This window comes from Adiantum capillus-veneris, chromosome 12 (genome assembly GCF_014529385.1).
Source record: "Adiantum capillus-veneris isolate H3 chromosome 12, ASM1452938v2, whole genome shotgun sequence".
Lineage (NCBI taxonomy): Eukaryota > Viridiplantae > Streptophyta > Polypodiopsida > Polypodiales > Pteridaceae > Adiantum > Adiantum capillus-veneris.
The window spans coordinates 135,294,600-135,299,343 of NC_140942.1; the positions used below are offsets into that span (position 1 = coordinate 135,294,600).

Here is a 4,744-nt window from a genome sequence, read left to right on the forward strand (position 1 = left end):
AACCCCATGGCCGGGCATGAACCCCACGGTCCCGAAAAACCCACGGCGCCCATGAACCCCACGGTTCTGGGAAACCCCACGGCACATGCCAACCCCACGGGAGGGCCAACGGGGGGAAACTCACTTGTTGGGGGGAGGCCAAGTAGGGAAGGTTTGCCACGAGAGAGAGGACGCGAACGACCGACGGCATGAATGATGACAACAGCACGGTCCAAAGCGAGGAGCGTTGAAGGTGCACGACGGAGCGTTGATGCGCCGACGTGGCTCGAGTAGTCGATGGGGCCGACACTTTAGGGTTGTATGCTTTGACGGGACAGCGTAGGCCGACGGGTGTGGACGGGACTCGTTGACGGGATGACCGGGCCGATAGAACAGTCGGGGCTGACGGGTGTGCAAGGGACGCGTTCACGGGATGGCGCGGGCCGACGGGTCCGTCGGGACGGCACAATGGACGACGGGGCCGAATGAAAGGAAACTCCACCATCACGTGGCCGGTCACATCGACGGTGTGCATGGATGCGTTGACGAGACGGCGTGGGCCGATGGGTGCGGTGAAGGAGCCACCGACGACTCCCTCATGACGTCACCAATAGGGCCGACGTGGCCAACGGTGTGCATAGTTGCAGGCCGACAGGTGCGGTGAAGGAACCACTCATGACTCCATCGTGACGTGGCCGGTAGTGTCGACGGGGTCAACGATGTGCATGGACACGTTGACGGGATGGTGCGGGGCGGCGGGTACAGTGAAGGAGCCATCGACGATTCCACCATGACGTGGCCGGTAGCACTGACATGGTCGATGGGGTGCATGGACGCGTTGACGAGATGGCGGGGAGCGACCGGTACGGTGAAGGAGCCACCGGCGACTCCACTGTGACTTGGCCGGTAGCGTCGACGAGGTCGACAATGTGCATGGACGCATTCACGGGACAGACCAAGCCGGTCGCATCGACGGGGGCGACGGTGTGCTCGGGGTAAGTTGGCGGGACGGCATGTGCCAATGGGTGCTTGAGGAGCCGGTAGCGCGGACGGGCCGACAGTGTGCTTGGGACGCGTTGACGGGACGACACGTGCCGACGGGTGCTGGACGGCAGAGCCGGTGGCGCGGACGGAGCCGAAAGTGTGCTCAAAAGCATTGACGGGACGGCACATACCCACGCGTGCTCGACAGAGCCGGTAGCGCGGACGGGGCTGACGGTGTGCTCGAGACACGTTGATGGGACGGCACATACCAACGGATGCTCGACGGGGCCGACGATGTGCACGAACGAGTTGACGGGACGGTGCGGACCACCAGTGCGATGAAGGAGCCACCAGCGATTCCACAGTGACCCGTCGGCCCGTAGCATCGACGGGGTCGACATTGTGCATGGACGCATTAACAGAGCCGGTAGCGCCCACGGGGCTAACGGTGTGCTCGAGACGTGTTGACAGGACGGCAGGTGCCCACGGATGCTTCACGGAGCCGATAGCGCCGACAGTGGGCATAGACGCATTGACGGGACGGAGCAGGCTGACGGAGCCGGTAGCATCGGTTAGGCGAACGGTGTGCTCGGGACGCGTTGACTGGACGACACGTGCCGACGGGTGCTTGACAGAGCCGGTAGCACGGACGGGGCGGACGGTATACATGCAAACGAGACGGGATGGCACAGGCCAATGGGTGCACTGAAGGTGCCACCCGCGACTCCTCCGCAACGTGGCCAATAGCGCCGACGGGGCCGATGGACGCATTAACGGGATGGTGCGGGCCGACGAGTGCGATGAGGGAGCCACCTTCAACTCCATCGTGACGTGATCGATAGCGCCGAAGGTATGCATGGACGCATTGATGAGTACGGAGTGGGCCGACGGTGTGCTCGCGATGCGTTGCCGGGGGGGGGGGGTTTCTTTTGGACCAAACACAACATGGCAAAAGGATGGGTGCAATACTAGGACTTCCCGGGAGGTAAGCCATCCCAGTACTATTATGGCCCAAGCACCCTTAACTTTAGAGTTCTCATGGGATCCGGTGTATTGACGGGCCCGATCACAAGAGGGGGGGGGGGGGGCGGGGGGTTCTTTTTGGGCCAAATGCAACATGGTAAAAGGAAGGGTGCAGCACCAGGACTTCCCAGGAGGTCACCCATCCCAGTACTGTTCTGGCCCAAGCGCGCTTAATTGCGGAGTTCTGATGGGATCTGGTGTATTAGCGCTAGTATGACCGCACCACATTTATTGAGGTCAAGCCACGCATACTTATACGTTTGTATGTACATGTCTTTGTGTGTGTGTGTGTGTGTGTGTGTGTGTGTGTCGCGGCCGACTGACATCGTCCGGATGTGGAGACGGGGCCGTCGACGACATCGTGACTCGACACGGTTTACGCCGGTAGGTGCAACCCGAAGTGATCGACGGGCCATGTGCCGTTTTGACAACGAGACGGCGAGAGGAACAAAGAGCCGCGGACGCACCGATGGGGACCGACGCATGTGAGAAGCACGGAGACAACGACACAATTTTCGCAACGACACCGCGACGGGGCTGCGGCCTTTTGACGTTGGGTGCACCAATGGGCCTAAACCGGCTACGAAACGGCACAGGTCTTTTGCTTCGGGGTGGGCCGACGGGCCGGGTGTCTGCCCTCTGATGACTTCGTGACCCTACCAGTCTCCTCCGGACGCGATACGACAAAGAGGCCGATTACGTGGACCGGGGCCGATGGGATGTGGACGGGTGTGGCGAGGGGACGCATAGGGCCGACAGGCCCATGGAGCAGGGAGCTGACAGCGCGACCGTCGACGCTACCGTGACAGGACCAATTGACGCCGTGTTATCTAAATTCATGTTTGTATGTGTGTTGGAAGAGAAGGGACAGAGAGTTTTGATTTTCGTAGCAGTATGAGACAAACTCCTCTAATCTTAATTTGGATCGGAGCCACAAGCTGCCAAACGACAGAGCATGCCCTAACTTTTCGGATGTGATCTTCGTTTCTCCAATCATCGGCAAGGTTGAACCACATGGTGCAACGTGGAGAGGGAACACCTCGGCACGATGATAGGTCGGTGCACCCTAAGCCCGCCCCGGGGGGGGGGGGGGGGGGGGGTAGCCAAATTCACATAGGCCAAGGGAAAGACTGAACCCCACGGTGCAATGTAGAGAGGGGACAAATCGGTGCGGCGGCGGGCTGAATCTCAATGGATCGTAGCAGCAAGGCTACTCTGCCACTTACAATACCCGGCCACATATTTAAGTCATCTACAAAGGATTCATCTCCGCAATCGTCTGGAATTTCCATTCAGAGCCCCAAGGCGGCGCTTCCACCACCTCGGGGGAGGCTCTCGACACATGCTCTCGGGGACGCACAGGCGCCCCTACTATAAGTCGGGTAACAACCGGGGTGTTAGGTGCCGCGGAATGAATGTTGTATTTTCTCAAGATTAGTGATCTTTATTGCTCAAGGTTCCTTTTAGTTCTTTAGGGAAAGAGAGAGCTTTCCGTCTTGTAGAGTGTTGTGGTCACGAACAAAGTGAGTGGATTGTGCGTGCAAGTGAATGAGACTGAGAGAAGGAGAGAGAAGAGATACGACACCCAAGAGGTTGTAAAACCCTCCTCCGAAGGCCCCACTCTCGTCGGCGAGAGTGGTCTATTCTTTGATTGCACAAAGGTGTACAATGCGTATGCAATGGACTATGCAACTTGGTCTATGCCGATGACGACGACGAAATCTGAGATCTTCGAATCGCTGAATTTCGGGACTGTTTCGGTGGCTGAAAATGACTGTTTTGGCTGCGTTTTCTTGGCTGAAAAATGAGGTTTCTTAGGGCTGAAAACTGATGGTCTTTACGGGCTGAATCTGCTACACTTTAGGTGAATAATGCCGGTCTTAATTTGCTGTTGAAATCCAAAAACGCCAGGGGCTGAAATTGATCCTTCTGTCGCCGGGATTCTGCAAATGCAAAAACGCTAGGCTGATCTGCTGTGTCGTGATGACGCCGGGGCTGATCTGCTGTGTCGTGATGACGCCGGGGCTGATCTGCTGTGCACAAATCGCCAAGGCTGATCTGATGCAAAAACGCTAGGTCTTCTGTGGAGAAAACGCCAGAGTAGTCGGGGGGGTTGGTCTTGCTGAGAAGTTGCCTGTTGAGCAAGGTGCTCCTGCTGCCTCTCTTCTATTTAGTGCTAACTTGGGTTTGCTTATATAGAAACTTAGCAAAATTGCCCTACCTACTTTTGTTGGAAAATCACTTAAAAATAATAAGTGAAAATACCAATAAATAGGAAAATAGGCTAGATGCACTGGAAAATTCCCTTAACTGATGCTAATGGATTCTGATGGGAATTTCGATGATCATGCTGTGTGCAACCGGAGGATATGCATCTATGCTAAGTGATTGGGCATGCACGGTCTACGAATAGACTCACAAAAGTACCAGATCACTGCTAATCTAACTTGATCGGACTTACTGAACCCTGCTGTGGTGTAGCTTGTCCACGGACACATAGGGTTGGGATGTGTCACGTGACATCCCCTCCTTTTCAAAGTGAGGTACTGGTACCGAACTGTATGGCGTCGAGGGAGATCGCCAACAGCATCCGGAATCCTAGAAGGGACTCTTCGCCGGCCCACTCTGCTGTGTGGGTCGAGTGGTACTTGAACTTCATAAAGGTCTGCAACGCTTGCTTCTTTGGGCCTCGCCGAGAGCGACACAAAGTCTTCTGAATCTCCTTTCTTGCTTCAACTTCGTCTAGAGTCCTGCTTCT

General features: G+C 56.6%; 1 non-coding gene across 1 annotated transcript; it reads right to left on the reverse strand.

The window, feature by feature from the left end:
- Positions 1–2,092: 2,092 nt before the first annotated feature.
- Positions 2,093–2,211, reverse strand: LOC147446549 (5S ribosomal RNA). The gene has a single exon (XR_015189958.1). It is a non-coding gene; the product is annotated as a 5S ribosomal RNA (ribosomal RNA).
- Between the last annotated feature and the right edge of the window lie 2,533 nt (positions 2,212–4,744).